The 27,766-nt window shown below is 41.7% G+C and overlaps 2 long non-coding RNA genes across 2 annotated transcripts; one reads left to right on the top strand and one right to left on the bottom strand.

Annotated features, from left to right (window-relative positions):
- Positions 1–619: 619 nt before the first annotated feature.
- LOC115646621 lies at positions 620–18,284 on the bottom strand. Its single transcript, XR_003999082.1, has 2 exons — positions 18,115–18,284; positions 620–1,795 (listed from the first exon to the last, which is right to left on the bottom strand). It is a non-coding gene; the product is annotated as an uncharacterized LOC115646621 (long non-coding RNA).
- A 140-nt stretch (positions 18,285–18,424) lies between these two features.
- On the top strand, positions 18,425–25,844 carry LOC115646620. The gene is made up of 2 exons (XR_003999081.1): positions 18,425–18,509; positions 23,460–25,844. It is a non-coding gene; the product is annotated as an uncharacterized LOC115646620 (long non-coding RNA).
- Positions 25,845–27,766: the final 1,922 nt, after the last annotated feature.

Below are 27,766 nucleotides of genomic sequence, written 5' to 3'. Positions count from 1 at the left end.
AAAAAGACACCTTAGAATTGGAAGGCAACAAAAATTATTAAGGGTTTGGAACAGCTTCTATCTGCAGAAAGATTAAAAAGACTGGGACTTTTCAGCTTGGAAAAGAGACACCTAAAGGGGCGTATGATAGAGGTCTATAAATGCATGACTGAAGCAGACAAACAAACAAAATGAAATATTTCTTAACACAATGCACAGTCAACCTATGGAACCGAGGCCAGGGGATGTTGTAAAGGCCAAAACTACAATGGAGTTCACCAAAGAATTAGATAAGTTCATGGAGGATAGGTCCATCTCTGGCTGTTAGCCAGGATGGGTAGAGATTCAACACCCTGCTCTGGGTGTTCATAGCTTCTGACTGCCAGAAGCTAGGAGTGGACAAGGGGTGCATCACCTGATGATTGCCTGTTCCGTTCATGTCAGAAGACTGGATACTGGGCTAGATGGACCATTGGTCTTACCCAGCATAGCCATTCTTATGTTCTTAATGGCAGCATTCATGGCCCTATTTATTCAATGTCTTGATAGTTGGTGGAATTGCCTGAAAGATGATTATTTACAGGGCTTTTCTGTGAACGGACTCATTATTACACTATGCCTCAATAGCTCTAAATAATTGTAGCCATATAAAAGCAATTTAATACAAAGTTTTTACAAAGTTAATATATTTTTCTTATTTCATAGCTGAAAGAAATCATTCTTTGTAATTATTACAATCCACAAACAGATGAAGAACTTGACCATATAGCCCATATGTGAATAGTAGTATTGACAACTTTGGTCTTGCATGTATAAAGGCAAAAGGGGTGTATCTATATCAGGCAATGCCCTGATTCTCAGCTGGTTTACCCTTTGAATAGTAACTTTCACCTGTACAATGCCAGTGCAAAATGCTACCAACAGTGTGAGTGCAGAATTCTGTTTGATAGCTTTTACACCCATGTTGAACTCATGTCTCACAGTTGTAAAAAATTACACAAGGGATTAGGCAGTGGGGAATCAGCTTCTTAATCTTTCCAGTAGGACTATATGGCTGAATAGGGTAAGAATGTGGCCCTTTATAAGGCAATTTGTTTCTGTGCTAAGGAAGAATACAGTATTGAAAATGGCTAATTGTATTGTGTCATCAACAGGCAGGTTAAGAGTTGACCTCTCATTTTTAATTTTGTTCACATAAGTGTATATTTATATTTTATGAAGACACAGCAATAAAAAATCTTTAATATCCTTACATTAAGTTACATTAAATGAAATTAATTTGAGAAGAATCTTCTATAGCCTAACCTCATTTGTTAATATTGCAATAAATCTTGCATTTGGGACCAGCTCAGTCACTTAGGGTTGGCACGGTGTGCTATGACAAGAGACTCAATCCTGGGCACAGTCTCTAGCTTCTTGAGCTGCCAGGATCTAAGCGTGCTTTGGAAATGAACACCAGCAAGGAGCAGAGCTGGCTCGGTGTCACCCATCAGCAACACTTAAGCATCAGTAGCAGAAAGATAAGCTGGAGTTTGGCAGGAGATCAGTACCACTCCTTGCATGAATGCCAGTACTGCTGATACACACCCAACTGAACATGGGAGATGATGTGCAAAGAGGAAATGGCAACCTTTGGATCCAGTTTGGCTCCTGTGAATGGGAATTCTTCCATTATTTTCAATGGCAGCAGAATCGGACCACTTTTGAATTGCAATGATTTGCCCCAGAATCTATGTATAGGTCTCATGTCATAATCCAATCAAATTGAAGGCACCTGGAGAAACCCCACACTTTGTACGTTGCATAATAGTGTTACCTGTTGTCATAAACAGATAAGTAAGAGTTAATAGAACAGAAGTTTTTCATATCTCTTTTGCCTGTAAAGGGTTAACAGGCTGTCACCTGACTAGAGGACCAATCAGGGGACAGGATAATTTCAGATCTTGAGAGAGGGAAGTTTTTGTGTGTGCTGTTAGTGTTCGGTTGTTGTTCACTCTGGGTTTTGAGAGTGACCAGACGTGCAACCAGGTTTCTCTCCAATCTCTCTGAAACAGTCTCTTATATGTCCAGAATAGTAAGTACTAGGTAGATAAAGCGAGTTAGGCTTATGGTTGTTTTCTTTATTTGCAAATGTGTATTTTGCTGGAAGGAGTTCAAATTTGTATTTTGCTGAAAAGATTTTAATTTGTACTTGTCTACTTAGGCTGGGAGGGTATTCCCAGTGTCTATAGCTGAAGGACCCTGTAACATATTCCATCTTAAATTTACAAATATAATTTTTACTGTTTTTTCTTTCTTTAATTAAAAGCTTTTCTTGTTTAAGAACCTGATTGGTTTTTTTTATTCTGGTGAGACCCCAGGGGACTGGGTCTGGATTCACCAGGGAATTGGTGGGGAGAAAGGAGGAGAGAAAGGTTAATTTCTCTCTGTGTTAGGATTACTTTCTCTCTCAGGGAGAGTCTGGGAGGGAAGAGAGAAAGAGGGGGGAAGGTGAATTTTCCTCTCTGTTTTAAGATTCAAGGAGTTTGAATCACAGTGATCTTCCAGGGTAACCCAGGGAGGGGAAGTCTGGGAAAGGCAACGGTGAGGGAAAGGGTTTACTTTCCTTGTGTTAAGATCCAGAGGGTCTGGGTCTTGGGGGTCCCCGGGCAAGGTTTTGGGGGGACCAGAGTGTACCAGGCACTGGAATTCCTGGTTGGTGGCAGCGCTACAAGTACTAAGCTGGTAATTGAGCTTAGAGGAATTCATGCTGGTGCCCCATCTTTTGGACGCTAAGGTTCAGAGTGGGGAATTATACTATGACACCTGTAGTATGTGAATTTTGTGCAAAATTACTCCTAGATGTAGTGACAAAGAAGGGGAGGGATAGCTCAGTAGTTGGAGTATTGGTCTACTTAAACCCAGGGCTGTGAGTTCAATCCTTGAAGGGGCCAATTAGGGATCTCAGGCAAAAATCAGTACTTGGTCCTGCTAGTGAAGGCAGGGGACTGGACTTGGCCTTTCAACATCCCTTCCAGTTCTAGGAGATAGGTGTATTTCCTATTATTATAAGATAGTAAAGAACAACAGGTCTCGATAGCACTCTCAGAGCCCAGAAGGGTGGAGCAGCAGCTAGTGCAGTTGGTGATATCATACACTCCAAAAGAGACATGACAGATAGGCCAGGGGCATTTTCATGAACTCCACATCCAACTACAAAGCAGTGCTTGGAGAAGCACATAGTAGTTTCTCCTCAAATACATATATTTTCTCCCAGCAATCCTGGAGACATTCTTACTGCATGCACCCTGACCAAACCAAAACACAAACCGCTTGAGCAAACCAACAAATATACATTTCCAGTGCATGAATGGATGGACTATATAAAAAAGTGTAATGCTGAATATATAGCTCTCTTAAACAAATACATGTTTTCTGTTCTAGCCCAACCACAATATATTCTTTTTCAGTTCAACTTTTCGAGGTTTTCGTTTTTATACAAATTCTGAATGAACACACTTTTTTTCATTTCCATAGTGCCTTGTCTAAAGGACCTCAAAGTGATTTATTACTGTAGAAAGAGGGAGTGCTGTAAAACCAGGAAATAAACACCAGTTAAATCATCAGCCTCTGGGGTGGAATATGGCAGCTGTCAGTAGCACACAGGAACACCAAGCAACTCTGTAGGACAAGGAGTAAAGAATACTGTGTCCAGTTTAAAATGATGGGGAAATTTATATCGCACAGGATGTAATTAAACACCTTGGAGTTTGGCCAGGATAAAAAGCTACTTGGCATATAGACCAGCAGATAGGTAACAGATGCTCAGATACTATGGCAATGAGAGCAGTATAAATAACTAAATAGAGAAGAATATAGTATGTATATTGGTATGGGCCACAAATCATTCTGAATTGCTAATGCTTCTAAATATATTACAAATAAATATGTTTAAGGTAAGTTCATAGGGCAACTTCTTGAAAAGAATTATTTTATGTATAGATTAACCTGCTTCCATTATTTAAGAAATGCTGGATGATTATTACTGTTTCTAGCAGATAGATTTTCATATTTATGAGTAGAATAGTGAAAAATATCATTAATGGTCAATACATACTATTACAAGTTAGAAAACACTTCCTGCAAATGATTAGATATAAGCCAAAACAGGAACCTTGAATCCAATCTCCTTCACTTTTGGGGTGATTCTGGATCTGATTCCGTGTGTCTGAACTTGTCCCAACAGTTATGACTCCAAACTGGATCTAAAACCAGAAGTGGCATATTTCTCAGTTCTGATTCTCATCAGGAATTTTTGCCATATGGAGATCTTGTCAGTTTTCCACTGTTTTCCACCAAAATCTCATGAGAACAGCTCTTGTGATTTCAGAGCTGTTTGAACCACAGTTGCTCCATGGGCTCACTTCTTACCCATGCCCTGATCTAAACTTAATCTTGATCAAGTTCATAACACTACCTCCATAGCTTATAAATAATCTTGAGCATTATTTAGCAGTCCTCAACCAAAGAACTCTAAGTACTTCACAAACATTGGTAAGATTAAAACAACCTGCTAAGAAAGATAGATCTTATTACACCCATTTTATTCAGGGGTAAACTAAAGTATCATATTTGCCAAATTTTATTCTGCTCCATGTGTGACATATAGTGCATATTATTTAATGAATTTATTTATGGATTATTTACATATAACCACAATTCAGTTTATGGGCAGGGGTAGGGCATGTTGCTGAACAAAACTTTTCAACTGTGACCAGGGTAGGTGCTTGAGGGTGTCAGGGGAAAAAGGGAGTCTGAATGGTAAATTATGGTGTAGCTGGGTGGGTGATTACAGGGGGTTATGAAACTGCTGAGGAATAAAAGGGGTTGCTTGGCCTTTGAGGAAGTCAGTGGTCACAGGGGCTTTTGGGGGCTCCTGAGGGAGGATGGGGGGGATTATGGTGGTGGAGAGCCTGCTGCAGCTGGCTACAGTGGGAAGAGGGAGCCTGGGTTTGATATTGGCCTCTCAGTTGGTGCTGTTATGCCCCTTAACTTGGAGCCACTAGCTCCAAGTTACTCACTCTGGTTCCTGACTGAGTGGCAGGAGTAGGTAAGGGAAGCACATATGTTTTGGTAAATGAAAAAATTCAATAACAATTTTAACTAAATGTTGTGATTTAAAACAAATGAGGGAAACAGGTGTGTTTTATAACTTGTGAAATGAAAAGAACTTCATGTTTCCTCCACTTTTTGAACCATCTTTTCTCCTTTGAGCAACAGTTTCTCTTAGTTTATTTTTTTAATATGGAGCTCGATTAGATAGGAAGAACTGGGATTTCAGAATAATTGTAGAAATGATGGCTGCAAGGAAGTATCAGTTATGCTCTTTAATTTTTGCAGCACTTTCCCCAAAAAGATATTTACAAAGTCGCAGTGCAGTAGCATATCTGAATGTCCGCCTGAAGCCACAATCCATTCCATAAAGTAATAGAGCCTTTCAAAACAACCTTCTCTAAAAAGAATAGATTTGTTAAATGAATATTTTCAGTGCAAAAAACCCCTCAATATGTGTTTTATAGGTTTGTTGTATGTCATGGAATAATAGGCCAGTAAAGTAATGGATAGTGATATGTAGGTTTTATTTTGATAAGGTCCCAGAGCTTAACAAAAGCCTACTGAGACTGATCCAAACCTTTTGAGGTCTTCCTTCCCCTTGCCCTCCTCAGCACTAACCTAAAAATCATCTTTTTTCCTTTCCTTTCCATTTAACTGGGCCCCCAGACTTCACCATGTAATTGACTTCATTAAATCTCTTTTTCCAAAAATCCATAGATTTTTTGCTCCCTTCCCAACCATCCACTAACTTTGGTGCTGTTCTTTTGGAGGTCTCAGGTCTAGGAGTCACCACTGGGCTCCACTGCTGAGCTGCAGTCTAAGCTCATGTATTGTTGCTCACTGGGTCAAGGAGACAGAAAATAAATTTAAAGAGCAGGGTAAAATCAGCAGGAGGAAGAGACAAAGAATCAACAGCATCTGAAGGTGAGTCATATTAGGGAGACCAAAAAAATCCACATCCTCACCTTCAAGTAACACTATTACATACATGAAAATTGGGATCGGGGGCGGGGGGAGAAGAGAAAGAAAACAAGTGAATCTGATAATGGCTGTGAAATGGTACTAGCTAAATTGAGACTCATAGGTGGCAGAGACCCAGACATAAGCAAACTTGAAGAGATACAGTCAGAGGGACACAGGCTAAAAATGAGATGTCCCTCAAATATACACAGTGCAAGCAATGCTGATAGGAAGGAGAAAAGAAAAACTGTAGCCAGGTATGCACAAACATGGCTGCCAAAAATCCTAGAAAGAAACTCCACCTGATTCATATATTTTATCTCCTGTTCAAAAGGACAATGCAATCTGTACAATATGGGTGTATGACCAGTTTTGCTGAGAATCCCTTTGAAAAACAGCAATGCAAGAACAGAATCATTAGGTGCATCAGGTTAACAGAAGGGCAGAGAAGATAATGAAAGACAAAAAAAAAATCATACAAATCTATAGGTTAACGGCAGGATCTCTCTGAGTGGCAGAAAGCATCCCTTGGTATTGTATAACTGCACATAGCAATTCAGTGTGCAGAAGGTGGGATAACTGTCTTTCAATGAGCATAATTTAACTTTGAAAAATGTTACATGGTTGTTTGAAGTGAGTTTTGTTTCCCCTCCAGTTACGTCAAATTCATTTTAAAATATCAAAACCTTAAAATTTCTAAACAGACTAGAGATTTTCTGGTGCCTCAGTTTTTGGGTGCCTGATTTCACATATCTCAAAGTGTGCCCCAGTGGATGATACACTGGACTGGAACTCCAGAAACCTGTGTTCTGATCCTGGCCTTCAGGAAGTCATTTCACTGCTCTGTACCTCAGTTTCCCCATCTTTAAAAATGGGATAATGCAGGGGTCGGCTCCAGCTTTTTTGCCTCCCCAAGTGGCGAAGGAAAAAAAAAGAAAAATCTGATTGAGCTGCACCAAAGTGCCGCCGAAGAGGAAAAGAGAGAGTGAAGGACTCGCCACCGAATTGCCGCTGAAGACCAGGACGTGACACCCCAATAATGGACAGACTGATGCCCCTTTCTATTTGCTGGCTCAGGCACCTGCTTCCTTCGCAGGTGCCTGGAGCCCACCCTGGGATAATGATATTGACCTCCTTTGTAAAGCACGTTGAGACCTACAGATAAAAAGTGCTATATAAGAGCTAGTTGTTATTTATTAATGGGACCTGATTGCCAATGGGTGTGTTCCCAGCACTTTTTGAAAAGCAGACACCTGAAAGTCATCTGAAGTTGGGAACCCAAAAATTGAGACACCCAAAATCACCACTGACATTTGAAAATTTGGCCCTGCAGTTGCATTATTTGTTCGTCTTAGCAGTCTGAGTAGAGATGTAACTGACTGAGCATAGAGTGAAAATGACCACACTGCACCTAAAGCAGGGGGTTGGGGGGCATTGTCCAGGCTTGCTGGAGGAAGGCAGTGGCTTTATGGCAGGTGTGGCAGGGTGGGAACAAGGTCAGAAACTGCTACAAAAAAGGTGAGTGTTGGTGAGCTTTGCAGCACTGACTCACCCCTGGAATGTAAGGGTGGAAGGTTTTAAAGGTGCAAGCTCTGGTGCTGGAAACCCCTTTCTCCATGCAGCAGGCAGCAGAGGATCCAGGCATGCTGGGCAGCATGGCTCCACCTGGTTGCAGGAGGGTGAAAGCAGGCAGAAGTGGGGGAAGCTCCCCACTTCCCTGGAGATGGACAGGCACAGTCAGGGTAGAAGCTGCTCACAAGAATGGTGAATCAGCTAGTGTGATGGCTAAGCATCAGATCAGTTCCCCAGGCACTGGGAAGGGAAGAGGGAAGGAGTAGGGTTGCCAACCCTCCAGGATTTGGCCTGGAATCTCCTGGAATTGGCATTAATCTCACAGCGACTATTGAAAGCAGTTCGGGAGATTTTAATAGGATATTTTAAGAAAATGACATTAAATCATGTTGGGGAAAAAAATCTCCTAGGATAGCTTCAGTCAGAGTTGGCAACCCTGGAGGGTTAGGGGAGGTAGCTTAGCTCCCTTTACTCCCAACCCTGCTTTTACTAGATGCATGGGGAATTGAGTTTCACTTGGTTCCCACTGTGGCCAGATTAGCACGGTGAGAAATGTACCTTCATGGGCGGGGGATGGGGGTAACAAACAGTGCACTGGGCAGTTCTAGTAGGGGTAAATGGTGGCCCAGGGCTGGGCTCACCGTACCAGGGGCAAAGGGTTGTTACCAGGACAGGGATTGGTGAAGCCCATAGTGGGGTGCAGCCTCAGGCACTGCGGGAGGAGGATGCTCCAGGGGAAGCAACCATGCATGCAGGTGAGCAGGTTGTGTTTGCTGGACTGGTGGGTTAGTCAGCAGCCATTTGCAGCAAGTGGTCAGTGAGGTTGTTTCCACTGCACCGTGGGGCTTCCAAAGAGTACTGGGCCACCCAGAATCACGATGTTCTTCTACACTGAACCCAGGAAACCGGGGTGAGTCTGATTCCAGGGTTGAGTGTGCTTTCCAACAGACAGAGGTTGGGGGGACAACTGGCACAGGTGATATCCTGCCAAATTGTCCATCTCAGAGGGTACTTGATGGGGATGGGAGTGAGCCTTGCGGGGTAACAAATAGGCCAGGGTCAGGAATGGGAGTTCCAGAATCCATATCAGACCCATCTGGAGGATGCACCTCTGCTGGGGACACTAATGGTGTTGCACAGCTGCTGCAAGATAATCTGCAGTTGTTGCAACAACTTTAGCCATCTGTGGGTGATGGGTCTGGCCTGGGTTCCAGGAGGGCACAAATTTGGAAGTTGGGAGACAGGCAGGTGGAGCAGACCCTCTACACAGGCTGCGGGGGCAGAGGTGTGGTTGAAACCCCATGGCATATTTCAACTCATTAGGACAGAAAATCTTCTGGAATAAAGTTGAGCTTCCTATGGGGGCTGTTGGGGAACAAGGCACCGAGGAGGCCCGTCAGTCAGTCTCAAGTATGGTTATACTGTGGCAGGTGACCCAATGAGAGTTCACCTGCTCAATACAACTAAGGATAAAATCCTGAGAGTGCAGGTACATGGATATATTACCCTCTTGCACAGGGAGGTTTGTTGGCAGAAAGTAACCATGGACAGAGCACACAGAATAAAGAGTTGCCCAAGTGGCCACGGGTGCCTAGAACATGGGAAAATTGGAAGGCTGCCTTCCTTATCTATGCAGGTGTTATAGTACAGTCCTACCCAGAGAGAAGCTCAGCCTTGTTTAAGTATAGGGATATAATCAGGCAGGCATACAATACATTTGGGGGGCATGTCTTGGTTTAATTATGATGAGCAGTTTCGATTAAGGGCAGCAACACAAACTGAGATCCGGTGGCTCATAATGCATCACATGCTATGTTTAGAGTGGATAACTCCATGGGGACCAGGAGTTCACACTGATGGTGGACTGTTCCTTCCACTGGAAGCTTAGGAGGGGCATGAGTCACATAATAATATTTGCTGGGCATTTAATAACAATGGTTGTTTTTGCAGCCCCTGTAGATTCAAGCATGTGTGCGAGATATGCTTTGGGACCCATTCGGCCTGTTCTTGCTGGAGCGGTAGGGGATGATTGCAAGGGGAAAACAGGATTGGGGGTGGGTGGAGTGCCAACCACAGGTTTGGCTCAGTTGAAGCAGCTCATGATGTGCAGAACACAGGCAGGGTAAGTGGGCAAGCTGGGAGTGGTCCAATGGACAACAGGCACCATTGCCAGTTAGGCTTAAGGTGTTCAGGGCTTTCTATGGCATTACCCTAATAAAACACATGTGGAATATTTGGTGAGGGGGGTTAACTGTGGGATTTCAGATCCCCTTTTCAAGGAGTAGCACCTATGTAAGGTCCAAAATAAAAAATCAATTACCTATAGGGAAGCTAAGGGTCCCTTCCCCTCTCCCCTAGTTTGGTCCCAACAACACTCTAAGAGAATATGGATTGATACATCACCTTTCATACCCATGAGGCAGCTCTGTTCACACTACAATGAACCAGGTGGCCTGGCAAATCATTTGGGGGTATCCCATGCAGAAGACGAGAAAGAGGGCCCTTCCAATACATTAGCATATCCAGGTATCGAGTGAACATAAAGGCGGGCATATTACAGCTTCCTCCCAATAAAAGTCTGTGTTTCTGGTATGACAACATGGCAGGCCAAACTTCCACCTCATGCAGGGTTATGAAGTTAGTGAGGGACTTTGTGTCACAATGTTTATGCCTTAACTTCTCTTTTCCTTCCAAGCACGTGCCCACAGTTGGATGATGGCATAGCAAAGGGCAACTGAGTTCATTTGAGGGAAGTGGGGTTCCCCTATCAAACTTTGGGGGTAACATGTTTTTTGGGCTGCTATACAAATGGCCATTAGAATATGTCTGGGAACCTGACTAGGTTTGCAGGGGAGGCAGCCAAGCTAATTGCTGGCACCTCCTTGTGGCAGATGTTCAGAGCATGTACTCCAGAGGGCAGGCATCCAGTGACCAGATAAATGGCCTGGTAAAGGACTTAAAAAGGAAGTGCTGGTTAAAGGATCGGAACGGCATGGGGTATGGGGCTCCTGTGGTTGGAACGGCAGGGAGACAACTCTACTTTCTTATATCCCACCTTATGCCTCCTATGAGGGAGGGTGATGGTAAGGTCCTGAGAATGGATTTGCTGGAGGGGCCTTGGTGGAAAATGTACCTAAACACATACATTAATATCATAGACTCATAGACTCTAGGACTGGAAGGGACCTTGAGAGGTCATCGAGTCCAGTCCCCTGCCCTCATGGCAGGACCAAATACTGTCTAGACCATCCCTGATAGACATTTATCTAACCTACTCTTAAATATCTCCAGCGATGGAGATTCCACAACTTCCCTAGGCAATCTATTCCAGTGTTTAACTACCCTGACAGTTAGGAACTTTTTCCTAATGTCCAACCTAAATCTCCCTTGCTGCAGTTTAAGCCCATTGCTTCTTGTTCTATCATTGGAGGCTAAGGTGAACAAGTTTTCTCCCTCCTCCTGATGACACCCTTTTAGATACCTGAAAACTGCTATCATGTCCCCTCTCAGTCTTCTCTTTTCCAAACTAAACAAACCCAATTCCTTCAGCCTTCCTTCATAGGTCATGTTCTCAAGACCTTTAATCATTCTTGTTGCTCTTCTCTGGAACCTCTCCAATTTCTCCACATCTTTCTTGAAATGCGGTGCCCAGAACTGGACACAATACTCCAGTTGAGGCCTAACCAGCGCAGAGTAAAGCGGAAGAATGACTTCTCGTGTCTTGTTTACAACACACCTGTTAATGCATCCCAGAATCATGTTTGCTTTTTTTGCAACAGTATCACACTGTTGACTCATATTAAGCTTGTGGTCCACTATGACCCCTAGATCTCTTTCTGCCATACTCCTTCCTAGACAATCTCTTCCCATTCTGTATGTGTGAAACTGATTGTTCCTTCCTAAGTGGAGCACTTTGCATTTATCTTTATTGAACTTCATCCTGTTTACCTCAGACCATTTCTCCAATTTGTCCAGATCATTTTGAATTTTGACCCTGTCCTCCAGAGCAGTTGCAATCCCTCCCAGTTTGGTATCATCCGCAAACTTAATAAGCGTACTTTCTATGCCAACATCTAAATCGTTGATGAAGATATTGAACAGAACCGGTCCCAAAACAGACCCCTGCGGAACCCCACTTGTTATACCTTTCCAGAAGGATTGGGAGCCATTAACAACTACTCTCTGAGTACGGTTATCCAGCCAGTTATGCACCCACCTTATAGTAGCCCCATCTAAATTGTACTTTCCTAGCTTATCTATAAGAATATCATGCGAAACTGTATCAAATGCCTTACTAAAGTCTAGGTATATCACATCCACCGTTTCTCCCTTATCCACAAGGCTCGTTATCCTATCAAAGAACGCTATCAGATTAGTTTGACATGATTTGTTCTTTACAAATCCATGCTGGCTATTCCCTATCACCTTACCACCTTCCAAGTGTTTGCAGATGATTTCTTTGATTACCTGCTCCATTATCTTCCCTGCCACAGAAGTTAAATTAACTGGTCTGTAGTTTCCTGGGTTGTTTTTATTTCCCTTTTTATAGATGGGCACTATATTTGCCCCCTTCCAGTCTTCTGGAATCTCCCCCGTCTCCCATGATTTCCCAAAGATAATAGCTAGAGGCTCAGATACCTCTTCCATTAACTCCTTGAGTATTCTAGGATGCATTCCATCAGGCCCTGGTGACTTGCAGGCATCTAACTTTTCTAAGTGATTTTTTACTTGCTCTTTTTTTATTTTCTCTTCTAAACCTACCCTCTTCCCGTAAGCATTCACTATACTAGACATTCCTTCAGACTTCTCAGTGAAGACCGAAACAAAGAAGTCATTAAGCATCTCTGCCATTTCCAAGTCTCCCGTTACTGTTACCCCCTCCTCATTGAGCAGTGGGCCTACCCTGTCCTTAGTCTTCCTCTTGCTTCTAATGTATTGATAAAAAGTCTTCTTGTTTCCCTTTATTCCCATAGCTAGTTTGAGTTCATTTTGTGCCTTTGCTTTTCTAATCTTGCCTCTGCATTCCTGTGTTATTTGCCTATATTCATCCTTCGCGATCTGACCTAGTTTCCATTTTTTATATGACGCCTTTTTATTTTGTAGGTCACGCAAGATCTCAAGGGTAAGCCAAAGTGGTCTTTTGCCACATTTTCTATCTTTCCTAACCATCGGAATAACTTGCTTTTGGGCCCTTAATAGCGTCCCTTTGAAAAACTGCCAACTTTCCTCAGTTGTTTTTCCCCTCAGTCTTAATTCCCATGGGACCTTGCCTATCAGCTCTCTGAGCTTACCAAAATCCGCCTTCCTGAAATCCATTGTCTCTATTCTGCTGTACTCCCTTCTACCTTTCCTTAGAATTGCAAATTCTATGATTTCATGATCACTTTCACCCAAGCTTCCTTCTACTTTTAAATTCTCAACAAGTTCCTCCCTATTGGTTAAAATCAAGTCTAGAACAGCTTCCCCCCTAGTAGCTTTTTCAACTTTCTGAAATAAAAAGTTGTCTGCAATGCAGTCCAGGAACTTATTGGATAGTCTGTGCCCCGCGGTGTTATTTTCCCAACATATATCTGGATAGTTGAAGTCCCCCATCACCACCAAATCTTGGGCTTTGGATGATTTTGTTAGTTGTTTGAAAAAAGCCTCATCCACCTCTTCCGCCTGATTAGGTGGCCTGTAGTAGACTCCCAGCATGACATCACCTGTGTTTTTTTACCCCTTTTAGCCTAACCCAGAGACTCTCCACCCTCCGTCTCCTATTTCCATCTCCACCTCAGTCCAACTGTGTACATTTTTAATATATAAGGCAACACCTCCTCCCTTTTTCCCCTGTCTATCCTTCCTGAGCAAACTATACCCATCCACACCAACATTCCAGTCGTGTATATTATCCCACCAAGTTTCAGTAATGCCAATAATGTCATAGTTGTATTTATTTATTAGCACTTCCAGTTCTTCCTGCTTATTACCCATACTTCTTGCATTTGTATAAAGGCATCTAAGATACTGGTTTGATCTTGCCTCCCAGCTTTGCCCTGACCCTCCTTCCTCTCTGCCATTATAGCCCGTGCTCCCTCCTGTTTCCAACCCATCTCCCAGGTCTTGTTCCCCACTTACCTGTGGGCTTTGCTCACCTGTCCCCGTCGAACCTAGTTTAAAGCCCTCCTTACTAGGTTAGCCAGTCTGTGCGCAAATAAGGCCTTTCCCCGCTTCGAAAGGTGAACGCCATCTGTTCCTAGCAGTCCTTCCTCAAACGGCATCCCGTGGTCGAGGAAGCCAAAGCCCTCCTGGCGACACCATCTTCGCAGCCAGGCATTCACCTCCACGATGCATCTGTTTCTGCCCGGACCCCTACCTTCAACAGGAAGAATCGAAGAGAATACCACCTGTGCTCCAAACTCCTTAACCCGTACTTCCAGAGCCCTGTAGTCACTCTTGATCTGCTCAGCGTCACACCTCGCGGTATCATTTGTGCCCACATGGATGAGTAGCATGGGATAGTAGTCAGAAGGCCGGATAATCCTCAACAAAGCCTCTGTAACATCTCGGATACAGGCCCCTGGCAGGCATGTTTTTATAATTATAATTATACCATTTAACCATTTAAATGGTTCGGACTCTAAGTGCACCAGCAAGTGACAGCTTCACGATATACATAGATATCCAGGTGGAGCACAAAAGTGTGCATGTATGTATGGTCTTATCATGAAAGCACTGGGTTAGGATTCAGGGGATTCAAGTTAAATTCCTGCTTCACCACAGCCTTGCTGTATGACCTTGGCTTAGGTCACTTAGGGCCTGATTATGATAGGTGCACCTCTTATTAATTTCTACAGGAAGTTGGGTGATCAGTACTTCTAAAAATGAGGCTCTTAAATTCCTTTAAACCTCAGTTCCACCTGTAAAATGAGGATACTAATTCATTGCCTCCCAAAGGTATGGAGAGGATCAAAGCATTGGTAGCAAACTGCTCAGCTAATACAATGGTGGGGTCTGTAGATGTTACTTGACAAATAGATCTTACCTTGAAAAAAAAATCACAAACACGAACAAAGCTCAAGTAAAATGCTGCTGGTTCATAGCTGTAGGTCAAATATGAACCAAGACTGATTTAGAGGGTGTTTAGAGTTTGTACTGAATGTTTCTTATACCTAAAAAAATGTAGATACTGAATGGGATTCCAAAAAGTTCCTAAACCACTTAGGAGCACAGTGAAAATTAATGGGGTTTTTGTTCCTAAGTCACTCAGGAGTTTTGAAAATCCCACCTACAAAATAGTATTAAAAGCCACTGACATAGCTCACATTTTTCAAACATGTAACAACTGTGTGATTAAAAAATCCTCCACAAAAATCATATTGTGTTCCACACACAGTCTGTCAGACAAACAGTATTCATGTGATACTTAATAATCCAATACAAATGTCCTGGTATGTTGTCTGTAGCATATTTATGATCTTGTGTCTGGTCCAAGTTTCTTACTTGACATTCTGAGTACCCCTTTGGGAAAATATGACATCTTGCAGTAATGTGTGCTGTGCATGTCAAAAAAACAGCACCAATCTGCTGCTGCTAGTCTGAGTTTTTGAAAGTGGAAAGAGCAGGCTACAGTCTTCCTCCTCCTCACCCCCCCTTCTCTTACATATGCAGGAAGGTGGTATTTACAACACCAGCTGGAGAAAACAATGTGAATATAAAGCTGTACATGGAGAAAATAGAAAAAAATCAAGCAAAATAAAACTACCCAACACTGATATAGTAGGTCATTACTGAAAGAAGGAATATGAAAATGCAGAACTTATTCCTTGACTCCCCAGAATTTTTTGGGTAGAAATGACACTTGTGGTGTCACATGATTCTTCTCCCACTAGTTCATTATCTTGTCAGTATACGTCTCTTTACACAAGCCAGCTCTTCTTACAGCCGAGCTTGTGGGCCTTACTTGTGGATGAATGGCAGAGTTATATTTTCTCTGAGTGATCAGTAGGTGTGTTCCCTTTAAAAATGATTGACAATTTTTGTAAATCTAATTTATTTTGATAGTTCATTTTTTTGATAGCTGTCTTACATGTATGCTCAGACTCAAATAAAGAAGTGGCCTGAATTTCTGATACTATTAATCATCCCCATCATAGCATTTGTTCAGATCACAAGAACATTTAAGATGAAGGGATCAATAATTTATGTACATACTGTACATAATGAAAACAACCTTCTTGTTTTTTGGTCTGTGCTCCCCTCTGTCTTCTGTCCTATACTAATTTTCCTCCATCCATACTCTACTACTTGCTGGACAGAACCTAACTGTTCTTCACGGCATTGTTTTAAAAACACAAATCAGCAAATCTGTAGAGCTAGAGCTCTGAGCTCAAATTAGTGGTAGGATAAAATCTACCTTTATTAAAAAAAGGAACAAAAATCTTTTCTGCATTTAACAATAGTGGTCCAAAGCATTGGCGTCACTCTTCTTCTACTGAAGTCAAAGGAATGCTGATGTGAGGTCATCAGCACCTTTGAAAACCAGGCCACTTATAGGTATTTAAATAAAGATTCAGGAATCTAGCTTTAGGCATCCATTAAAAAATATCATGGCACAGGGCTAGAAGGTATGTCAGACAGAATGACTTAGTGGTTCAAGCATGAGGAGCAAGATATCTAGCATCTTCTGTAAAATGGGGTCACATCCTAGCAGGGTTAATTCAAGCCTCTCTCTTTTTTGAGGTTCATAAACTGAGTGCCATTCAGTTTACTCTGTGCAGGGCCTTTTAGCTGAGACTTTAAAAATGGAGGTGGTCTTCACTCTGCATTTGTGTTAAAAATTTCAAGATACTTTTCATATGAATAAGCATTTGCAGTTATCCTTAGTCAACATTATACTGAGTAAGAAGTGACACATCTTTCTTTTTAATCTTACCTAGAAATTAATGATTATATAAATAAGCTAGAAAAATGTTATTCAGAAAATTTGTGCCTATCTGAGATGAGTAGTGCAAAGTAAAGCCATTGGATACAGGCTTGTCATTGTAAAGAAAGAAAGGGGAACATGCTGCAATGCCTAATCAGAAGTGAAAAACTCAACTCGGTGGCTTTTTTATCTTCATTTTGCTTTATTTCAATATTAAAACTACCATGTATCAGATAGATTTATTGCTGTCGCATGGAGCATTTAGACTGATATTAATTGCCGATAAAGTTCATACCCTTACACACAACAAACGGAATATTTAGGCTTTACAATCCACTGATCAAAATGAAAGCTTTGGCAGTGCTGTTGGAGTTTTTTAGCCTCTCCATGGATTAACATCCCTGAAACAGAAAAAATATGGTACAAACCCTGATCAAAAACACCTGGAGAGCTTTTATTTCCCTTGGCCTTTTCTAACCTTCCCCTTCAATTAAGAACCTGGAAAATTCTGGGAGAAAGTGCAGTTGAACAAGAATTTTTTTTTAAAAGAGAGAGAATATATAAAAATTATCAGGGAAAAAAAATCTAGTTTATGAAAAAATGAAATAGGGTAAACATAGTGGGTAATACAGAAGTTGAAATACTAAAACCAGGGATATCAATGAACAAGGAATCAAAAACAGATTGTTTTGGCTTATCTAGTGATTAATACAACAAAATTTTGACTGTAAACCAATATGAAATACACGTTTTCAAGGGTCTTTTTAGATTTCATAATCAGTGAATCTCACTGCATGCACAAAAACTTGTCTTTTTGTTCATGAAAACAGCTATTTATATGTATATTTGCCTTTTAGGATTCATGTGTGGGTACATTCAGAATCCAATGACCAGAGTGGGCAGATGCCTGAAGTAGAGGAAATTTTCTTCCATAATCCAAGACCCTAGTGTGTTGACTAAACTACTTCCAAGAGGTTACTGTAATACAATGCCTGGATTGGCCTTTGTGGATTCTGTCCCCTTCAAACGGAAATGATAGTGGTGGTCATGGTGAATCCAGGTAGCAATGGATCTTCCAACCTGTCCAATATTTTGCAGCACATTTCAACACCATCTACAGATTTCAAACCCAACCCACTTCAGCAAAATCACATTAAGGCCCTGATCCTGCAAACATTTATAGATGAAAAACATTGTTAAATATTTTTGCAAAATTAAATAATTTGTTCACCATATATATTAATAAGTTATTTACTCAGCTCTGCCTACCGTACTGGTAATGTGTTGGTGCAAATGTATAGTTCCAGACCCCTAAAAATAATTAATCTCGACATTCCAGTTGATGTGATGACCTCTTTTAATCCCCCCACATACCTCTACCCCCCACATACACTTCTTGTTGGGTAAGGTAATCTATTGTAAAGCATAAGTAGCATAAAGGAAAATAATGGAAGTCTTTCTCCATTTACAGTATTTGTTAGTCCCAGCATTAATTGCCCTATAATTTTTACAGGAGCTAAAGAAAGGGCAGAATAGCTTTATATCTGGAGTCTTCCCAGATGAAGGTTAACGTTCATTAGGGCTGCATTCCTGCAAACACTTACACGTCCGTAACTTCCCTCCTGCGATTAATGTTAAGGACTTCCAGGTCAATGGGGGCTACAGGAAGTGGTGCGGGCTGAGCGACGTGTTGGCAGGGCCGCCCGGGAGGGGCAAGTGGGGCAATTTGCCCCAGGCCCCGGGCTCCGCAGGGGCCCCCAAGAGAACGGGCGAGGCTTCCGCCGTAGCCCGACCCTGCCTCTGCCCCTCACCCGGAGCCTCAACGGATCCAGCAGTGTCCCTGAACAGCACTGCACTGTGGCTCCGGCGGGGCTCCTGAGCTCCCAGCCCCGCCCCCTTACCATGTGGTTCTGAGCGGGGCGGAGCTCAGGAGCCCCGCCGGAGCCATGCCGCAGCGCTGTTCAGGGACACCGCTGGATACGACGCGCTAAGGCTCCGGGTGAGCGGGGTGCCAGGGGTAAGGGGCCAGGACCAGGGCCGGGGGGGGGGGTTGGCTAAGGGGCAGGAAGTCCTGGGGACAGTCAGGACACAGGGAGGGGGCAGAGGTGGGAGGGGCGTTCAGGAGACAGGGAATGGGGGGGTTGGATTGTGGGTGTTCCAGGGGTTTGTCAAGACTCAGTTGGGGGGTGGATAGGGGTCGGGGCAGTCAGGGGACAGAGAGCAGGGGTGGGGTCTCGGGGTGGTGGTGGTGGATCTCTTGGGGATGGGGAGGGGGCAAGGAACAGGATAGGTCGGGGATTCTGAGGGGGGTGGGCAGTTGGGGGGCAGGAAGTAGGGGGGTCAGATAAGGGACAGAGCCAGGCTGTTTGGGAGGCACAGCCTTTCCTACTCTAAAGCTCATTCAGCAGTTTGAGGCTTGCAGAAGAGCCAAGCTGTTAGCTTTTCCATTAGGGCTACCATCCATTTTATTCTCAAATGCCAAATTATAGTCTATATTTAATTTCAGTGCCATAGGGAGATTCATGTCAGGGGAGAGTAGCTTCATTTAAAATTAGCCACTGGGGGAGGGATCACATGAGAAGAGCGAAATCCTACACCACCTACCTCCTTCCTGACCCTACCAAGGGAGACACCTCCCCCCCCCCAGGCATTCCCTGAGGCTTCAGAGGATTTAATTCAGTGGTTCTCAAACTTTTTTGTCCTGGTGACCCCATTCACATAGCAAACCTCTGAGTGCGAATCCCCCTCCATACATTGAAAACACTTTTTTGTATATTTAACACTATTATAAATGCTGGAGGCAAAGCGGGGTTTGAGGTGGAGGTTGACAGCTCACGACCCCCAGTAATAACCTTGTGACCCCCTGAGGGGTCCCGACCCCCAGTTTGAGAACCCCTGTGTTAATTTAATTTTAGCACCCTGTGTCCATTCACATGCATGTGCTATTTTGAGTATGTCAGTTTTCACAACATAGGCTCATCCCAGATTCTGGAACAAGCTCAAATGCTCAGTTCGTGGAGTTTGTACATAAGCTATACTAAAGACAAACCCACAGTAACTGTCTCCAGTTTGTGAGGGACCCCATGGAGCCAGTCTCTAGGAAACAGATAAATGCACGGAGGCTAAGTCCATTAATGGCTATTAGCCAGGATGGGTAACGAATGGTGTCCCTAGCCTCTGTTTGTCAGAGGGTGGAGATGGATAGCAGGGGAGAGATCACTTGATCATTACCTGTAGGTTCACTCCGTCTGGGGCACTTGGCATTGGCCATTGTCGGTAGACAGGATACTGGGCTGGATGGACCTTTGGTTTGACCCAGTATGGCTGTTCTTATGTTCTAACCTAAATGAACCCAAAGTTATGGAGACAGATACGAGTCAAGAAAGCCAGCAGAATATGAGAAACCTGGAAAAATCTCTGACTGGATGGGCTCAGGTGTTTGGTCACAAGCTGAGGTGGTTCAAAAGTTTTGGATCTTTCTAAGCAGAATTTTTTAGTGTTTCTTTAAACAATCAAACACAGCAAGCAGCAAACATTTGGCCACACACTTCTGAAACCCCAAACCATATTCAGGTTTTGGTAGACTAATTTCAGCTTTTTAATTAAAAAAAACCACAATAAATTTTGAAGGAAAGCAGACATTGTCCGTGATTTTTTTTTGCTTTTTAAAACCCCCTAGTTTTTGATCCAAAAAAAGTTTTGACGGAAAATATTTGTCCAGCCCTTTTAATGACCTTTAGTGCCTTTTAGCACTAGCTGATGCTGAGAACCAGCGATACCTTGTAAAGAAGTTTTCTCAAAGCTGGATTTGTGCTGAGATGCGGTTTATTTTTCCCAAGGCTGCCTCTGGCAGGGAGCAAGTGGGGCAATTTGCCTGGGCCCTGCAGGGGCCCCCACGAGAATATAGTATTGCAATTTTTTTTATGGAAGGGGCCCCCAAAATTTCTTTGCCCCAGGTCCCCTGAATCCTCTGGGCGGCCCTGCGTGTTGGCCGCCCTTCCTGCAGCCCCCATTGTCCTGGAGTGGTGAACCGCAGCCAGTGGGAGCTGTGATCAGCCGAACCTGCAGATGAGGCAGGTAAACAAACTGGCCTGGCCTGCCAGGGGCTTTCCCTGAACAAGTGGCGGCCCTAGCTTGAGAACTACTGCTCTAGACTGTACACAGTATTTTGCTGAGATTGAAGGAATTAATGTCAGAGGGAATTATGTAGATCTTTATAATGCCTTAATATATCTCTTTGAGTATCTCCTAGGAAAGGAATTATAATCCAGTAAATGTCTGATTTTTTTATGGCTTGCTTATAAAATACAAAGTAATATAAGGCTCAATCCTCTGTATAAGTAACTGTTTATAGTAAGCTGTTAAATATAATCAAGAATATAAGTGAATCAACCTCTCCTATCCTTATTTAAAATACTGTCAAAAATACATTGTGAATTATACAGTGAAATTCAGACATATAAAGGCCTTCTAAATATTAAGTATTAAGGTATGCCTTTTTGAAAATTAATATACCGTATATACTCATTCATAAGCTGAATTTTTTTTAGTAAAAAAGGGAAGCATCAGAGAAGGGGGTCAGCTTATGAACGGGTATAGAGAGGGAGAGAGGTGGGACACAGCCCCTCCCCCCCCAACAACAGAGGCAAGGAGAGGCAGCACAGCCAGCAGAGCCAAAAGGGAAGGGGCAGGGCCAGAATCTCTCCTCTTCCAGCCATGCTGCTCTCCCCACAGCCTCGGAAGCAGCTGCAGCTCCTGGGCTGGCAGGCTGTGGCTGTGCTGGCCTGCCCAACCCACTGGAATATGCTGCGGCCACGTTGCCCAGTCTGGCCCACTGGAGCATGCTGCAGCCGCGCTGCCCAGCCTGGCCAAGCAGCTCCGGCCAGGCCAGAGACATCCTCCCCTGGCCCGCCCCAGCTAAGGTGGGAATGGATGGGATGGGGAGAATGTGGGGGTCCTGTGCTGGGGTGGGATCATGTGGGGGATGATCACAGGGGTTACTCCCTGACCCACAGCTTCTCCCCCCTCAAATTTCCATGCCTGCGGGTAGTTGAGGTAAAAAAATCATCTCGGCCCACCAGTGGCTTACCCTGATGGCCCGGGAGCCAAAGTTTGCCGACTCCTGAATTATAGGGTCGTCTTATGAATGAACTGGCTGGTTTATGATTGAGTATATATGGTAATTAAATAATGAAGTGTTAGCTGTAGGTTTCTTGCCAAACATGCAGAGAAAAGCTTATGTTCATGGTTCTCCAGTCCTTTACTTGGGAGCAATTCTTTTGACTTCAATGGACCTAGCCTGTTATAAAACAGGAGTGACATTATCCTGTCAGGTAAGGACTTATTTTAATGCCAGTAGCTTAACTTATTATCAATTATTATTTATATGGCAATAGAAACAAAAAATGGTAGGCACTGTAAAAAATAAATAAAGAAAAGGTCCCTGCCTCAAAGAGTTTAAAGTCTAACATTCTCACCCAAAACAAACAAAAACCAAACCGTGGCACGCAAGAGATACAAAAATACTAGCAAGGTGGCTATGGCTCATAAAATCCATTAAAAAAATATAATCATTGATATATTTGTTGCATTTATATTGCAAATAATGTTCATGGTTGTGGGAGGGTGGAATTGGGAGTAACTCATTGGGGACTTAGCTCTGGAAAAAAAATGTTAGGAAGGGATTGTGAGAGTAAGAATGATGAGAAAACAGGAAAGTAAACAGAGGGTAAGGGAGATATAGAGATAAAGGGAAGAGAGAGGAAGAGGGAGATCAAAAAGCACAATGATCAAGGATAATGAAGTTAGATAGCTTGAAGATTGAAGTGGTAGGAAAAGGGTGGAGTAAGGGATACTAACAACCAATGGCCAAAGAGCAACTTAAGGGGGAAAATGGCTATAGAACAATGGCAAAGAGTATAAATAGTTAATTGAGAATTCCCCCCTTCTTGGTATATTGAAGTTCATTGAGGTTGCACTGGTTATACATAAGAACAAACTATGACCCATTAAAGTCACAGATTTGAATCACTAGTTTTTCTTTTTAATCTAACTTCTGAGAGAGTATGAAAGACTGTATGATTATAAGAAAGTCACAGGCATATTGTAAAAAAAATTAATAGCTCCATTCTAAGGACATTTATAATGTCATTGTTTAATAGTGGTGTAAGGTGGTTGGTGTAAGGTACTATGTACCTTTGAAACAGTATAGATATAGAAAAAGATACAGGTATGGACGACAGTTTCAGTTAGCTAATTTGAGTACCACAAGTTAATTTAGTAGGTTTAAACACATGTATCCTTTCATTTTTGAGGTAAGTAATCTTAACATCATCTAAGTACCATGGTTATGAATGTTAGAAATGTCTGGATTAAGCTCTGCCCTGCATTTCAGTTTTGAGTCTGAATAGCATATGAATTGCAAGAATTTCATGTGTAGAAGTTAACAATAAAGAAATAAAATGTGATTACAAGATTAATTACATTTAGTACAGCTGGCCAAAAATGTTCCAATGGCATGTAGGTCTGCCAGAAAATGCCGTTTCAACAAAACTGAAACTTTTTGCGGGCATATGTTGATTTCAACAAAATTTCAACATTTCAGTTTATTATTTTGAAACAACTTTTCATTTCAAAATATTTTTAATTTATAATATAAAAGTTTAAACCAGAACAAAATGTTTCAATTTTTTCAAAACAGAACTTTACAATTGACATCAAAAGAATTTTATTTAAAAAATGTAGTAAAAAATGTTAAAAACAGAGTAAGAATAAGGTAAAAGAGAAAAGGTTGCCATGCTGCAGATAAGTCCACTGAAGAAGAAAAACACGAAAATTATTCAGGAAGGAAAGACTGATATAAATGGTTTAATGATCAATTTCTGAGTCCAGAGGTGAAGTGCAAAGATTCCTTGACTGTCTTTTTCAGCTGCTTTTTTCCCTTTTTTAGGTCTCCATGCAGTAGTTGGGAGGATAGAGAATTAAAGAAAGTGGAGAAAAAATGTTCTTATAAGATGAATTGGATCTTACAGCAATTATGACTTCAATGGTGGAAATCCGGCTTGACATCCATGTCTTAATGATGATTTCCTAACATAAACAAGCAGTCCATATGACAAGGAAGACATTTTCAAAATAGTAGAAGGGATGCCAAAGCACAATAGCCAAAAGTAATTCCAAATATTTAGCACTTCCCTACTTGATCCACTGATGATCTCTACAGCTGGCTGAGAAATGGCAAGTGTTTAAAAAAATTTAAACCATTCTAATGATCAAAAAACTGCCATAAACACATACCAACAATTTAAATGGAATCAGTACAATTTAAATGGAATAGGACATTGCTACACTATTGACAATAAAATTATGCCTCCTCGTTCAACCTGTTCAGTTGATCCAGTGGGGAAGGAATACCATGGACCAGAGTGGAGAGGCTGCACTTGTGATTAGCTGCTGTACACAGGATAAAATGGGGGAATAGGACTTTGTACTACCAGTGGGTCCAACCACTATCTGCTCCAAAGGAGGTGATTTACTAGAGCCTACAACGTGGCAGCAGTACAGTAACTGAAAAGAAAAAGTGAAACAGAGAAATACCGCCACAGGGATGGTATTTATTTTTGTAAACAATTTCCTGTTTGAATTACTAATTTGCAAAGGATCAGTTCAGTACCATTAGCCAGTTATAGCCTGTGAAGCTTATTGTGGCAGTAGGTGTAAAGAGCTGTTGAAAAATGACTCATCAGCTGTGATTATGACTCTAAAATAAGGGACTTGAGATATTTTACATTCTTTGAGAGCTCTTTTCACTTGCTATGGAGGTTTTTCCTAAAATATAAAAAAAAATGCAAACACAGATTCTGATTAAATATGTTGAAATGAAAATATTGGAACAGCGAATTTAGCTCTGAACAGTGGGCTTCCTTTTAATAACATAAAAGCCAGAAAATGCAAAATGATTGGGATGATATCTAAATCTAGGCTCTGATCCTGCAGACTGTGAGGCATGGGAAGGCGTACCTGATTAGAAAGTGCAATTCTCTATCTTCTGTATAGAGAATTATTTTGAGAGCTTAAGTGGGATTGAAGTGATGCAGAAGCCTTGTGATGGGCTTCTGCACTAGGGAAAATTTCACCTTCTATTCCCAAGGTTTAAGCTTTAAAATGTTTAAACTGTTTAAGCTTATTTAAGATTTCAAAATAAAAAAGACATCAAAATGAAATGGACAGTTTTAAAATATTAATGTTATTAGTATTTTTAAGAATTTACATTATACATTGAACTAGAAGTCAACAAAAAGTTGCCAAATGTGTACCAAAAAAACCCAGAAACCAGATAAACCAATGTTAAATAAACCATTGTAAGTTAATTGACTTCCTGGCTTAGTATGTGTGTGCCAAATTCCATGCTGGGTTTAATTTTTTTTTTTTTAAGTGGAGTTACAGTCTCCTTGGGACTTGTTTGCAATTAAATTTCTGCATGTCCCTTAATTATAGCCTATGTGAGGCTGTAATTAAAGGTGCACTATTATGTATCTTAGGCACAAAATATGGGCTGCTCTAAATCTGGGAAGCTGTCCTCCTGATTCTATATATCTGCTTTTCTAACCCACTTTCTGAAAAGGAAATGGTAGTCAACGAAGGGAGCAATATCTGACTTACATGCAAACCTTATTATTCTAAAACCATATACATCACGGATGCTGCTATCAATTGCAATGCCAAAAAAGGAATTAAACAGGTCTGAGTCATGTTTGCTCCATAAGAAACAGAGTATGTGAAAGGGGATAGCTTGACAATCTACCCTGAGGCTGTGCCCTCCCAGGAGCATACATGGGATTGATTGATCACAGACCACAATTCCTTCCTGGCTTGCACATTTGCTCTGGAGGCAGGTAGGGTGAGAAGTTACCTCACTCATTTCTGTGGAGCAGTTTATTACTTCCTGGGCACCCAGTCAGCTACTCTGGTCAGTGAGTGATGGTCACAGCCAGGGATCCTTTCATTCATCACCATTCCTCAACCACTTGACCTCAGTGAGGAGTATCACACCAGCAGCATCTGGTCTCCCACAGCAACCAGAGTCACAGTTTCAGCAGTGTGTACTCCACCAAGGTGCCATGCCAATGAACTGCCTAGCCCTAAGTGGTGGTGTTAGTAACCAAATTAGTTTTATATGGCTTGAAAAAGGAAATAATTTGAATTAACTGAAGGTGCAAAGCACCCTTTATTCTAAGACCAGCAAAAGCTGTCTCCTTGCAGAGGTGGGTCTCGTATCATTTACATAAGCATTCAAAAAAAATGAAAAACATCTTATCACCTCTTATACAACAAATACAATGCCAGAATCAAAAGTAATGAAAACATTTTTATTACCTTGTGTGTATGTGTGTTCCTCAATGCCAAAATATTGACTTAATGTTGCATCATAAAGTAGAATTCTTTTAACTCAGTCTAAATCCAAAACAGAGTAAATAAGCTAAAGTAGAAATTCAGCAAATGGAAAAGTAGTTATGAGCTTCTCTTTCCAGTGAAAAATGTGTTGTGCCAGATGTCCCAGCCACTAACAAGAGTATTAAACTATCTGTTCTTGCTCTGATTGTCTACAGTTCTGTATGACATCAGTTGTAAAAGATTCCTGCTTGAAAAGCTAAAGAGAGTGTGTAGAACTACAAAAGGACTGTGTAGAATTATGAGATGCCAATGATTTAGTATAAATCAAAAAGATTTAAGCAGTCGATTTTAGGGAGCTCTTGCAACCATTTTACAGCCAGAAATATGCCTTGTTTGTTACTTTTGTTTTAATTAGATTAAATTCAACCAGAAAATCTGCTGAGGTGTCTCCTATCTCTTTGTCACTTTTCTATTTCCCTCCATTGGAGTCTTTCCCCTTCCCTAGAATTCTGTTTTCCTTTCCCTCCTCTGTTTTGCTGGGATCTCTCCCCCCTATTTCCCCTCTATTCTCCCCACTCTATTTCCCTCCCCTTCATTTTGCCAGCCAAACATCCTTTCTGTGTTGCATCCCACTTCCAAACTTTAAAGCCCAGGGGAAGGTTTGATGTTGTCATGTGAGTGCTACAACTGGCTACTTCATCTCTGCTCTGCCTATGCTGTGATGAGAAACACAGGAGAAGGGAGAACCTAAAAAAAAAAGGCATAAGTCAGCGAGGAAGCAGTTGCCAGGTGTAAGCAGAAGAGTAGCAGTAACAGCACACCTTGGTGGAAGGAAGCCAACAAAAAAGCTGTGATTGAATACGTCATCAATCTCTCCTCTTGACAGCCCCATTTTCATTTTGACATTATTTAATTAATTAATGTAGCTAGATTTAACTTTAAAATAAATAAAAGAGGAGGGAGGAGGGCATTAAAAATACCTAAAAACTAAATGAAACATTTCATGTCAGGTTGAACATAACAATTAGTTCAACCCATTTTTTCTCTCAGTTTTTCAATTTTAGTTTTGATGAGGGAAACTGAAAAATTGTTGGTTTGGGTCAGCCCAAAATGAAGGTTTTTTGTTTTTTTTTCCCAGATTTTTCAATTATTCGCTCAGCTCTATTTATCAGACACTTCTGGAGGATGTTTAAAACACATTAACACATGCCCCTCCACCCCCCAAATAAAAGGTGTTTGAAGAAGCTTAGCATCATGTGAACAGAACCTGTATTTCTGTTATATCAGTCTGTTAAATACAGCTGATATATTGTACCATTTGCTTATTCTCACTGCACCAGATGGCAACTCCATGGAGAATGACAATAGGTTTTCTGCAGACACTTTTCTATTACTGTGAACAGCAGGCAAAAAAAGAGCCCAGCATCCTATTGTCAGACATTGTGAAGTACCTGACAGTAAAAAACAAAAAAAAATGTATTTTCAAAAGCAAGCAAAAAATAATCAAACTATAGCAAGATAATGGGCGTGTGTTTAAACCAAGGCAAAATATTTCATAAAGATAGAAGTTAAACAAACAGCCAAAAATAAAATATTTGATTCCAACAGTTCTAGAGACTTATGAAGCATTGACAATTAGTCATCCAAATACAAAACTGTTTTTATTGTTGTTTTTTTTAGTGCACATATTTATTTTTTGTTTAACACCTTGATCAGTAGTGGAAATGACACTAGTTCTAAAAAGGAAAGTTCATTCTCCTCCATGGTCCATGAAACATCAGCTGACGCTGAAAAGAACTTTGAAGAACATATTTTTAAATCCATGGGGGGAGGAGGGGAACAGCAGAGGAATGAAGAGCTTAA

This window comes from Gopherus evgoodei, chromosome 2 (genome assembly GCF_007399415.2).
Source record: "Gopherus evgoodei ecotype Sinaloan lineage chromosome 2, rGopEvg1_v1.p, whole genome shotgun sequence".
NCBI classification, from domain to species: Eukaryota; Metazoa; Chordata; order Testudines; family Testudinidae; genus Gopherus; species Gopherus evgoodei.
The sequence above is the reverse complement of the archived record's forward strand: the minus strand, read 5'-3'. Positions and strand labels throughout refer to the sequence as shown.